The following is a 13,735-nucleotide window of genomic DNA, read 5'->3' as shown; positions in this document are numbered from 1 at the left end:
TGTCTGAAGCCTGCTGAAGAAAATCAAATCCCCTCTATAAATGTATATTATCCATTTAAAAAAAGAAAACACAGTAGTCAAAGGCAAGACCTAAAAAGCTGTTCTCTTAATACGCATAGTGGTAGGATGCAAGTCATCCTATCAAAAGAATGGTAAATAAGGTGTTCACCGGCAAAGGGTCAAACAGAAGATGGGGACTGAAAGCCAATGAATAAGCAAACAAGGAAATGAGAGTGACAAGAAAGCCAAACAATGGCAAGCAATAGGCTGGCACAATGTGCACTGTATGTTTTTGTATGGTCCAAAAGAGGTATCTCACAAAACCTACAAAGCTTGAAGACCACTGACCCAGACCTACAATGCAATAGATATATTGTGCATTCATGAGACACCTTCGTTTTCTTCCTTGTTTCGAAGACCAGATGGAGCGCATCTTCAACAATGTCTGCCATCTCTCATTCCAGACCTACATGTTGCTTTCTTACCTAAGGTCAGCTCATGGAGACTCAGTTGATCTTCAGCCCCTCTTCCAATATAAAACATGACAAAGAGTGTCAGCAAGCGCAATAAGGACTGGGGTAGCCTCATCACCCACACACGGGCGTTTTGATGTGCTTTAAGACAAACCAAGCATTGGCAAAGCCAGTGGTCCTCTCCTCACCTTTATAATATGGGTACCAAGCTTTTGGTTTTGGCAATAGTTGTTTGTAAAGCATTGTTTAAAAAAGGGAAACAACATTCTAAGATGCTCAAGGAAAAATAAACACAAATATTAGGTATCTCAAAACTGAACACTAAATTCATTCTTTATAAACTGCGTGGTTTATTTTGCACGCACCCTTCTTGTAGGACATTACAAAAAACAGTTTAAGCAGCAGCCTCTTGCATGTGATTCAGATTAAAAATAACAGAAGACTCGATGCAGATGCTAAAAGAACATAAGAGCGGTCCGAGTCTGTGAGTAAGTAACTGAGCGTTTATAAGAAAATGCTTCCCAGTGCTGTCTCTGAACTGGAATAGATGTCCTAGCCATTGGGACAGCAGTCAAGGAAGCAGATGTATGGGCCTGCAGGAGAAAAGACATCTCCTTTCCAGTCATTCGGAGTACACTTTCTGCCTCAAACATCAAGCTGAGGGCAGTGCAGCAGATTCCTTCGGGCCCCATAAATGCTGCCTTTGCTTTCCAAGTCCTGGACTTCAATGCAACATGTGGAGCCCAGGGAATTTAAGAAGAAACACAAGTGCTTGATAAAATCTACTCTTTAATTAAACCTTTGCCAAAACAACAAAAAAACATACCTGTTGCTGTGCTTGCATGAACGAGCTGGAAGGTGTTGGAGAATCACAGAGCACGGTGATGGGGTGTGGAACAAACTATGAGGGCGAGAGCAAGAAAATATGCACTCGCAGAAAAAGAAGGTAGCTTTCTGATGTAAACCATGGAACGATACAGGTCATCAAATGTAAAGTATAACAAAGAAACTTTGTTTCGGGAATGCGACAAACAGAGTAAGAGGAAGGAAAGCCACTGAATAAGCAGCAAGGACAGGAGCCTCACGCTTACAGAGGTGCCCATAGGGAGAACTTGTGCTGTCACAGAAGGGCTGTGGAAATAAGAGAGGAGGCGGCAGTCACACCCTGGGCTTCCACTGTAGAGACAGACACAGCAGTCAGGCCCGAGACTCACAGCAAGCATGGAGGAAGACTTCTCTCACAACATACCCGTGGATAGCCAACCATCTTGTGGGTTTCTCTTTTCCCAAGGTAGGGCAATGGAAGACTCCAAATGTCTCGCTTTTTTGCGCTTCCGGGTCAAGCAAAACAAAAGCTCATTGGAAGGATTTGAGCTTGCCAGCAAGATGTCACAGTCTACCTGTCAGGGTATCACTTTCTTTTAAGCCTACATGAGCTGTTCAGAGGCGCTAGTATGCAGCAAGCATTAGTTTACTGTGTAATAAGGGGTGAAAAGCTGTAGCAGCACCAGAGGGTTTCTGTACAACCTAGTTTCAGGAACACCTTCATCCTTTAGAGGTGCTAAGAGGGAAAGGGAGGCCTGCAATTAACCAACCAAGAATATGTGAATAAAAACCATGCTGGGGAGGCCTATCCGTGCAATATGCCCTTGGTGTTTCTTTCTCTATACAACTAATTCAGGTAAACTTCAAACGCGGCCGCTCCCACTCATAATTGAAATGCTATACTTTGTTTTGGAAGGTATTGGCCGCAGCTTTATTCAAGAGTCTTGCACATAGCCACCCTGCTTTAACTTTACTGGGATTATAAATCACCCTGCATGTCTGTTGCTTTGACCAATCATCAATCACCATAACTGTCATCATAAATCAAAGATTACTGGAGAACATGCCATAAATCACAAAGTTCAGATTGACAGCAGGTCATCAATCACTCAAAGGCCATCAATTAAGTCAAGAGTCAAACATACAGACACATTTATGACGAGTCATAAAGTCATTTTTCGCCCTGGGATGGGTATTCCACCATCTCTTTTTTAGGCCCAACTCGCTACCTTGCTTATTCAGTGTGGTCTGCCGAACTGCGGGCACAGACTGAGTGACATGTTCTGTGACCCCATCCCCTCTCGGACTGCCTTACCATCCCGTAACAGGTCTGCCACCCCAGCTTGGCCTTTCAAACCCCTTAAGGTCCATTCAGCTGCCACCTTTACCCATGTGTTTCTGCGACAATCTTTGTATGCTGGGTGGATTTGATGTCCAGTGGCGCAGTCCCAGCTCGAACAGTGGTTGGGCACGGGCACTTGCCCCCTATTAATATGGTCAGGATGTCCGCGGGGGTGGGGCCCCATTTCAAATCCTGCGCGGCTCGTCCACTAGCCGGTGACTTTGCGCCACTCTTTTTTTGGGTGCCCTTTGCCCTTCACCCCTCTCCTTCGCACCAGAGGGAGTGGGTGTGATTTCCTGGCTTTTGTCCCTCATGACCTTACAGGGTCTCCTATCCTGGGCCTTGGCGCTGGCCCCTTTAGTCCCCTCTGGGTGCGGGCCTCTTGTTAGTCCTCACATACTGTCAGATTAGGGCACAGAGAGTATTATCTGCCTAAGATCATACATTTTGTTAAAGTATGACACCCAAGCATACAACAGTACTGCTTGCTGAAAAGGATATAACTTACATTTTAGGGAACAGACCTTGAAACCAGGTGCTACCTAGACTCCTACCCCACCTCACCCCGAGGTAAAATCCAATGCAGTTTTTATTGTAACCACAAACTAAACAGGAGATTTTTTATTATTCAAAAGACTCCCAAGTTTATCAACAATTACAGCAGGTGAGTACATTCAAAAAGTGATTGCCCAAGAGCACACAGTTTAGCCAAATGGCAAGACCATGGTTAAAAGTCATCTCTTCTCATTCCACAGTTACCGGCTAACCCACTAGATCACTACTAGAATGGTTTATATCTTTTAAAATGCCAAATTTAGAGAAAGTGGTTATAAACCATAATTCCAAAACCAGTGTCATCTTAAGGATGTTGGGAGTTCCGTACAAAACATATTTTGGGGCCCATGTATCAAACAACTTTTAATTTTATTACCATCTTCCTCCTGTTAATTCAAGCTCGCATAATGACAAACAATACTAAATAATAATGTTAATCTTTAAAGGGGTCAAACTCAATATGACGAAATATGTCTTGGCCGGGACCCCAAAAATCCGCAAGATGACAGTCTAGACGACATAGTCCGATGCAGGGGTAGGCAGAGAGGTAAGGCGCGGTTATATAGAAAAAAGGATAGACAGCGGTCACATAGAATAAAGGTTCATTTCCCCAGGGGAGCGATAGAAGGTGGGGGCCCTGGCCAGTTGCCCACGCCCTAAAACGTCTCTGCCCAAGAGCCCTGTGACTTCACCCTTCGCATCCCAACAGAAGTCCTCTGGTATGCCCTCAGACTGCACGACGTCCTGCGACGTGATGATGGAAAGCTCGCAGCCTGTGCATTCGGACCGCAGGGGACCGGAAGCAGCAGCTAGGCCTCGGCGCCTCTGCAGCACTGGCGGCTTCTCCGAGGTTTCATATCGGAGATGAGAAATGAGTGAAACGGAAGTAGCAGCCGCCTGTTCCAGCTTTGAAACCTTCGAAGCAAAACCCTTCGGTCTACCCAGAGTTGTAGAAATCACGCGAGTTCTCCAGAGTCTGAGAGGGTCCGCGTTCTCCAAATCATGGGCTCTCAACCGTGTGTATTGAACTACAATTGATGACGTCACGTTACACTGCCCTTTTCCTAGAAGCAGGAAGGCAGGGCAGCCACCTTTCATGAGTGGCTGCCCCGAGGGCAGCGTTTAGATGGGTGACGAAAGACACGGGATGTGTTACGCTTAAAAAAATAAATAATGAATAGGCAAGATCGCAAGACATACATCATCCAGAGGTTTAACTTTCACACCCACAACTTTCACACCCACAACTCGTGAAGCTTCAGCGGCTCTGCACCATGGGCTCTGCATGAAACTTTTGAACACATCACCAATGGGCCCAGGCGAAAGAAAATAAATCCCACCACTTTGGCTATAACCAAAGCCACTTAAATTATGCAGCAGGGGGAGGACCAAATTATGAAGAAGAGTTGACGAAACTATGGCGCATGAAAAGGCAAATTATGCGGCATAATGGGTACATTTTGTGTTATAAATACAAGTTCGCACTGTCTCGGCAAAAGTTTCACCTCATCAGTAACACGTTGACACGCAGATACAAAAATAAGCAACAGAATGAGGGCCAGGCAATCTTTGCAATGGGCCCTCTAGCGTGTTGCTGCCGGTTTAGTCACAGTTCCATCCCTTTGTGCTAGAAACTATTTTTTTCTCCTGAAATCTGCAGATTATGCAGCAGATGATGTACTCTGTGGCAAATGCGGCATACCCATAGTTATGTGGAAAACTTCATAAACATTGCATCATTCCAGTGGCCTTTTCTATAACTGAGTACGTAGTAGTTACTGTGAGCATGTTTTATAGACTGACTGGGGTTTTGCACATAGATAGGTGGATCGAATTGGCCACGTTTCTCAATCTGCAGCATAACTTGTGGATTTAAAAAAAAACTGTTTTAGTTCAAATGTTACTTAAAACATGCCACACACTGTGTAGCATAGCAGCCGACATTTGGCAAAGGTTAAGTGGTCTTTATAGGTGATAATTGTTGTACTGAGGTCAAACTTCTGTTCAGTACTGGTTTGTGTTAAAATGACAACGTAGCACATAATGCCATAAACTATGCTCATTGTGCTGCATGATTTGCCTTTCCAGGCACATAATTTAGACAACCTGCTGCATACATTGATCCTCCATTCACACATAATTCCAGTGGGCCTGCCTAGAGACACTTCCTACAGTCAGGAAGCTCAGTGATGCATATTCATATAATTCCATCAGCGGATCGTTGGTATGGCCGGAAAGGTTTGAAGCTAGCGCTTAGGGTGAAAATATATTCATGCTCTGTTAAAGGAGTAAATACGCGCCTAAAATTATCAACTTTAATTGCTGCATAATGGCTGAATGCAGTCTGGGGGTCTCTTGAACAGAGAGCACTGTTTGACCAATAGCAAGTAGAACATCGTGATAGCCAAGTTCAGGTCTCCTACATCGAGTGAGTGTGTTTTTAGTGTCTCTCGGGTTCTACCCACAGGTGTTCTTTAATATTCATCTAGTCCCATTGGTCCAACTCATACTTTACACTACAGTTATGTTAACGACACCCAATTAATATAAAACGAAGATCCTCATCTGACTTTGGCCTTTGCTGCCCAGCCACAGCTCAATACACAGCCACAAACTGGCTTAAAATGAAATCATCCAAAATCTCACTGTAAAGTTATTCTGAGTTGAAAATGTTGCAATTGTAAGAAGTTGCAATATTTGTCAAATTCACATAAACGTGCCAGCCAGCAATATTTCGTCAAAAAAAAAAAGGTTTTGCAGCAGAATTCCCTCATATCTTACGATCTACAGGAGAATTATCCTTCGAAACGTAGATGTTGGGAGTATATTTCTCCCACGAAAATTACTTTTTTAAAGTTAAACTTTGAGATGTTTTAAACATTTCTTGATGTGGGTGTAACCCAGTTTCCTTATGGGTCACCACTGCTGTTATCGCCTGACCTTTGATGATCTGTTCATGCCACCAGGGTCATTGTCCACTTTTGGCTCAGCTGGTCAAGAACCTGGGACTACACATCAACGAAGATTTCCTACCTCCTCATCCGTCTCCACTTCGACATGTATGCAAGGACTGAGGTGGCAAAATCTAAGACTCAGTGGAATGAAGATTAGGAGAAAGTAATCAGGGCATGTGCTCACAGCACTAAAACAGACCTTGTTTTCCCCTCAAACCGATCAGGTTAATGGGACCCCTGCTGACTTTTCCCCATGTTACAGGCAGCATTTCTCTCATCGTATCTGGAGATCTTCATGTGACTAGCGCATAAGTGGGTCTCCCATGTGGTTTTGCTTCAGTACAGCCACATAAGTATTCAAACACCAATGCACAGTCCGTCAAATCCTGCACTGTGCTGTGCCACATGCTATGCCTTAAAAGTTCAGTAATCAGACAGCTGAAGGTAGCTCCTTTTCAGCCATGGAACAACCTTACATTGATCAATATCATACGAAAGAAAGGCAGCGGGCTACAATTCCATGCACCTAACCCCTATCGCCTAATGTGTATTTACAATTCAATAGAAATTGCCAATTTGATGAAGTGTGCACACATTCAAACACCTGCTGCCAAGGTGCAATCCTAAAAAAGAAAACTGCGACCAAATCAGTTACTCAAAGTGCACCACCCTAAACAATATTAAAAAGTCCCATTTATTGATATCAATCCATTTCAAATCTTCTCTTTATTTCTTTTCTTTTTACAATAGGCAAACATTCACTACAAAAACAGCCAATGTGTTCCGTCCATACAACAGAACTTCTTCAGGGCCATTGATTCCATTCATATTAATCAGCCGTATCCAAAAAGTATTTGCATTGTGAGCAAAGCAGCCAATACACTCGGTGTCAAAACCTCATCTCATGCCCACCGCAACCTGGCAGCCGATCCAGGCTGTATTCGTAACCCGGAAATAATGAAGGAAAACTACATGGTGGCTGTTTTTAACCTTGAATTTATCATTTACACCTAAGAGAATTACTATATATTCAGGAAAAATCTCAAAACTCATCTCTCACCAAACCAAAGTGCCCACCGTCGTTATGTGTGGTGCTTGCAATCAATTATGAAGGAGACACTTGTGACGGTAGACTGCTGTGTAAGACAGCAGATAACATCAATACTAACCTAACGCACAATAGGACCAGGGCAAAACCTTATCATCTAAACGATCAGCAGATAAGGAACTACCCGCAGCAGAAGCTCAAACAGAATCTCACACGCACACCACAGCAAACGCAAGGTCACCATAGTAGACATTCACAAGCTCCAGATAACAAAAAATAACGAGCTCACAACTGAAAAGGTTCTCAGGTTTATGGTAGCAGAAGTTCATCAGAGCAGAGGTTTATAACCACAACAGAGACTCGCAAGAACACAGTAGTAGACAATCACAAGCAAGCATAGATGAAGGTCACCAAAGATGAAGTGCTCAAACTCGACATGGTGACAGCTTTTAGGCTCATGGTAGCAGAAGTTCACCAGAGCAGAATCTCACCATAGAAAAAAACTCTCCATAGCGGCCCACAAGCTCACCAATGCAGAGGCTCTTAATTTTGCCATAGAAAAAGATCATAAGCTCATCATAGCGCAAGCTTTCAGCAGAACATTACCTAACACCACAGCACTGAAGCTCACAACAAAACAGAAAATGTTCACAAGTGCACCATAGCTCACAAGCACCGTAGAAGAACACTATAGGTTATCAGAGCAGATGCTCACAACTGATGAAAGACTAAGACTAAAGCTCACCACGAGAGAACTGCACCCACAAGTTCACCACATGAGAAAGAAGCTCACAGTAGAAAAACCTCTAAATTTCACCATTACATAAGTTCACAAGCGCTCGACAGTTTCTCTTCTTCAGAAGGGCTTAGTGTCATTTACAAAGGGTAGATTCTAGCATGCAAAGGCTACTGGAACGTTTTCTTGTAATGTCCAGTTTCAGAAAGCACCATCCTGCTGTTTTGTATGTAAATACTTTATTGAGCTGATATTTTTTTGTGCATGTTAATAAAAGTCCTATTCACCTTAGAAATTATAGCACGTGCTAGACGTGTTTATTTTGTTATTTACTACAGCATGAGGTTTCTAACCTAAAAGTGGCATTTCAAACAATAATTCTGCTTGACTCGTGGTCCGGGCAATACTGCCTTTCGCTCGTACAGCTCACACAAGGACACAGCATAATATATATATGTTTATAAATTCTTATAGATGAGTCAGGTCATCTCTATATGTTGAACTCTTAAAAGTCTCGTAAAGGGATCTTAGGAGAATGGTGCACTACCTTGCTCGTCAATAGACGGGGACTGAACAGAGCAATAGCTCACAAGTTCACCGTACCAGAAGCTCGCGAGGTCTTTTCTGGAGACCATCACATGATCTCCACAGCATAATTTCACAAGCTGCCCAACTCGGCACAGAAGGTCACTGCAGAAGAATCTCTCCACAGTCACAATCTCTCCACAGCAAACGTCCACAAATTCACCAAAGCAAAAGCTCACGAGATAAAACAGCTCATCGTAGCAAAAACTCACCAGGCAAGAAGCTCACAAGCTTACCACAACAAACGTTCGCAAATTGACCACATCAAGCAATAGCTCATTATAGCAGAAGCTTGCCAGAGAACAAAGCTCACGGGCTTAACGGATAGAAGCTCACCACAGAAGTTCAAAAGCTGAAAACAGCAGAAGCTCGTCATAGAAAAGGCTCACACAAGCCAGCAACAGCAGAGGTTGATAAACAGAATTCACACGATCACCACAGCAGAATACACAACCTCATTACAGAAACTCACCCAAGAAGCTTGCAAAATCACCACTGCAAAAACTCACTAAGTCTCCTTAGACTTTCACAGGCTGCCCATAGAAGAGGCAGGCATGCTCACCACGAAAAGAGACTCATAAGCACACATCGAGTCACTTCACCATAACTCCCAAAGTCTACAAAACAGAACCTGTCCACTACAAAAGAAAACAAACTAAAAAAACTTGATATCAAGTTTACCGCAGATTAAGGTCACATTTAGACCAATAGTGACGAACATATTTTCATTAAAGCAGAAACTCACAACCACTGTCCATCTCCACAGAAAAACCTCCCAAACTCACCACAGCCTTTGCAATGTCTCGTGTGTTGACTAGAGCAGAGTGTTGCGGGCTCACCTACAGAAATACAGTGCAGCTGACGGGATATCACGTGACCTTCAGACAGAACCCAATTGTTCTGTTTACAAAGCAGTACCCCAGATACCAATGCCAGGAATTTGCATTGTGCTCAAATGAGCCTTCACATCACGCACACATACACATACATAAAGGCGCGAACACGCAGGGCTCGCCCTATGTACTTTCCAACGGCACCGGCCTACACGTGACCCTCTCTGTCAGTGATACCGGCCTCTGGAGGGGAGCTGCGCTGGTGTGAGTGACTCTGCCCCAGCGCCGCCGGCCTGTCACCGAGACCCTCCCCGGGGCTGCTCGCGCCCGCACCAGGCACTCACCGGTGTCCTGCAGCAGCCTGGGCGCCAGAACAGCCGAGGCAGGAATAGCGAGCGGCGCCTGCCCTGCCCCGGGGGTGCAGAGACACACCCTCCCCGGGACCTCCCACCCGGCCGGCACTCCCCACTTGTCTCACTTCCCTCTGTCGCCTGTCTCTGCTTGCGCCTCACCCCAAAACCCTTCGTTTGACACCTCACGCAGGGGGCAGGGCGAGGCGCGTGCATGGCAGGCGCTGGGGGCAGTATCGAGTGCTGAAACGAGAGGGTAGAGTCGGGAGCCGGCTCCGCAGGGTAGTAGGAGTTGCTGTGTCAGGTGGGCAGTTGAAAGCACTCGCTGGTTGGCGCTGTCACGTGCTCGTTCCGATGGACAGAGGTAGTAGTTGGTTCTGGAGGGCAGTGCCACGTGCTGCCGCCTTCTGAGGACAGTCTCGGGCACTGGTCGGCAAAACTGAGCTCTAGTGCGCAGTGCCAGGCTACTGAGGAAAGTGACGACCCCTGTGTGAGGTGGGCAGTGTCGGCTTCTGAGTGCTGAGGGCAGTGACAGCCCCTGTGTGAGGTGGGCAGTGTCAGCGCCGGCTATGGAGGGCAATGACAGCCCCTGTGTGAGGTAGCAGTGTCAGCGCCGGCTATGGAGGGCAGTATGAGGTGGGCAGTGTCAAGCGCCGGCCACGGAGGGCAGTGACAACATCTGTATGAGGTGGGCAGTGTCAAGCGCCGGCTATGGAGGGCAGTGACAACACCTGTATGAGGTGGACAGTGTAGGGTGACCCAATTTTGAGGAGCAAAAACCGGGACAGGTCAGACATAAAAGAAAGAGTAAAGACTTTACACTCACTTGGCCTGTCCCGTTTTTTTGCGTAGCTTTGTGAATGTGTGTTTATATATAGCTATATATATATATATATATATATATATATATATATATATACACACACACAAACACACTTACAAGACTACACATAGAATTAGCTATGGCTTGACCTCCCACCCTGCACCCCCCACCAACGCACGTCTCTCTGCTCCCCACTCCGTCTCTGCTGGGTGCAGACAGGGGACTGTGTTGCCTAACAGTAACAGAACAATTACTTTAATTATTGCATACTTTGTAGGCGTCTGTTAAAGGAGAGCATATGCTTTCCTAGATAATCTGACCTTTGTCCCCCAAAACCGGGACATTTATGTAATAATCTGACCTTTGTCCCAAAAACTGGGACATTTGTTTAAAATTAAGAGAAGCGTCGGGACACCGGGACAGTCCTCTAAAAACCGGGACTGTCCGGGAAACTCCGGGACGTCTGGTCACCCTAACACAGTGTCAAACGCCGGCTACGGAGGGCAGTGACAACCCCTGTATGAGGCGGGCAGTGTCAAGCACCGGCTACGGAGGGCAGAGTGCGGTTCTAGCCCAGGACTGGGCTCGGTCGCACGCATACCATGAATCGACTCGGAAATTCACCGAACCACCTACAAGGGAGTGAGACTCGGGTTGCAGTAGGCGCCAATCAAGGTGTACTCGCTCCTATATCGTGTTTATGCCTCCACAACCTGTCCCAAGGTACTGCTGACTCCACACCGAGGCCTTGTTATACCCACATTTCCTGTCTCCAGACCCAGGATTCACCCACCCCTCACTCACTGTTCTATGGAATCGAAGTCCTCTCGAGTCCTGGGCTTTTCTGACACAACTCGTTAGATCGCTCACACTGCTATCACGCAGTCAGCAGGTGTGTTAGTTAATTAGTTAAAACGTAGCAGCTATGACTACAATTCCCAGAACACAGGGAGGTTGGCTGATGACATCCCTAGGGCGAAGCTCCTCCTGCACACGCAGCTGGTTGTCAGTCCGAGAACAGATTCAGCACATTCGTTCCTCAGTGCGGCTACTCGGACAAATCACTCAGTGCAAACCTCCTCGCACCCTATACACACACAAGGGTAGATTCACAAAAGTCGTTACGAATATAGAAAGTCATGGGTGTCAAGTTTCCCAGGAGTGTGGGTGACCGGTTTGACCAGTCCTGTTTTTTTCCTGAGACTTCTGGGACTTGTAGTCTTACTAAACAGAGTACATAACCAGGACTATAAATTCGAGAGCTCTAACAAAAAAAGGGATTGGACTACCTAGTCACACATGGACTTGGAAAACTTGCCAGCTATGGGAAGTAAAACCACAGGTGCATTCTTACAAGTCTTTTTGGACTAGGCCTGAGACTTCAAACCCCTACTAGTAAAAGTGCAAAGGGGCACAGACCTTTCAATCTGTATTCATTATGTTTGAATAATTCCCCAAATAGTACAATTTTAGATGTTTTAGGACTAATTCACAAAGGCCTGTAAAAGGACATTAAATGCAGACATACTAGATGACGTACTCCAAGATGGCTTTGTGAAGAAACTATGAGGAGCTCTCTTGTTCTCCAGGTCCATGCATGAATAGTAAACCAGCCGTCAATTTTTTTTAAAGTTTGCTGTTGGGTCTTGTAGCCTTAGCTGTTCACTGGTAAAAGCAAGACTAGAGGTACCAACATGCAAAGAAAAAAAAACTGTGGGTTGGATAAGTTATTTTCATATGGAACTGAGAGCTCTGAATCAGGCTGAAGAAAAACAAAACTGGCTTGCTTGCTCAGAAGCACAATGTGTGTCAGGACATCATGAGTAACTTGAGGATGAAATCAGAAGTGCGTGGATCCCAGATGTACCCACCACGAGTCAGTGTGAATGTTAGTCACAACCGTGTGTCACTATCTTGTGATCATGCAGCAGAGGAACTTCTGTAGATAAGCTTAACCAGGTGGGTCTGTACATCACAGTCTCCAGCTTTGTTACACAGTAATAATACCTCCACATCCACTATGGCCTCAGGAGACCAGTCTTTGTAATTTTTGTAATTTTCCCAAGAGTGACTCATTTAGAGGTAAGGGGACCAGATGACTCCATTAAACAACACAGTACACTGGCCATGGACCTCTCTTTTACAGATCATTGTCTTGAGGTGTGTCCGTTTAGTTGAATCAATGAAGTGAGCCAGAGCTACAACTCCCAGAATGCATTAGGCTAAATAGCGAAAACAACATAGGTTAGGGACCATATGATACAGTGGGTTTTTGATCACTTTTAACGAGAGATAATCTGAAGGAATCCCCGTCATGCCGAGGAGTTTCACACACACTCCTGAGACATTACTCTGTGTCTCTTCTATACCTTATACCTCTAGATGAGACGGAGGGCTTACACGTCCTTTTTCTCTACATACAGAAATTAGCTTAATTATCGGGGAGCAAGACACAGCACCCCCAACACAAGAATTTACCCAAAAGAACTGTTTTGTTTATAGATCGCACCGTAAAAGATTTTGGATCCATACGTGCTGACTTATCAGTACTCCCTCACGAAGACTCGGGGATAATAGTGTTTTGCCCCCGTCACGTGATTCCCAATACTCTTTCTCTATTGATCGTACATTATCTTGAAGAGTTTTACTTGATTAGGATAAGCCATCTATTCATGTTAACACCTCACTTATATTTTGCCCTGAGGAAGTCAATGAGATTAATTTCTCGGAGACGAAACACGTGTTGGCTGTTGGATGTTGTTGTGATGACCACATATAGAATCTTTCTGATGTGATGAACGTGTATGAAAACCTCGCAGAAGAATAAAGACACTGAACTTTAACTCTGTTTGGATTATATATTGGTTTTCCGAAGACCAAGAACCTAACTGTACAGACTCTTATCTTATTTTATATGAGTGCCCTGGCCTTTTGAATTAATCTGAAGGAAGGTTGCTTAATCACTCTTGAAGACTGGTGTGGTGGAGGCCAAGAGTAATTACTCTTTACTGATTAGAACCCTCCTCACTAATGGATACCATGAAGCTGCAAATGTTAAGGCCTTGAGGACTCAGTGCATATGAAGGAGCGGATGATACAGGGATATTCCTAACTACTTGCTCCTGTCCCTACAATTCTAGGTTTTCTTGACCCATGCATGAGCAGCTCATCTGGCTGATGATTTTTCTTTGAATTCTGGGACTTGTAGCCC

General features: G+C 45.0%; 1 protein-coding gene across 4 annotated transcripts in view; it reads right to left on the bottom strand.

The window, feature by feature from the left end:
- Positions 1-11,453, bottom strand: part of PDLIM2 (PDZ and LIM domain 2) — a 142,040-nt gene extending 130,587 nt beyond the window's left edge. The window contains exon 1 of one of the 4 annotated variants that reach the window (XM_069214042.1): positions 11,329-11,453. The gene's annotated coding sequence lies outside the window, so the exon portion shown is untranslated. Of the gene's footprint in view, positions 1-9,303; positions 9,360-9,695; positions 9,836-11,328 lie in introns of those variants that run through there. The other 3 variants (XM_069214043.1, XM_069214045.1, XM_069214044.1) reach the window with 3 other exon arrangements.
- Between the last annotated feature and the right edge of the window lie 2,282 nt (positions 11,454-13,735).

This window comes from Pleurodeles waltl, chromosome 11 (genome assembly GCF_031143425.1).
Source record: "Pleurodeles waltl isolate 20211129_DDA chromosome 11, aPleWal1.hap1.20221129, whole genome shotgun sequence".
Classification (NCBI taxonomy): domain Eukaryota; kingdom Metazoa; phylum Chordata; class Amphibia; order Caudata; family Salamandridae; genus Pleurodeles; species Pleurodeles waltl.
The sequence above is the reverse complement of the archived record's forward strand: the minus strand, read 5'-3'. Positions and strand labels throughout refer to the sequence as shown.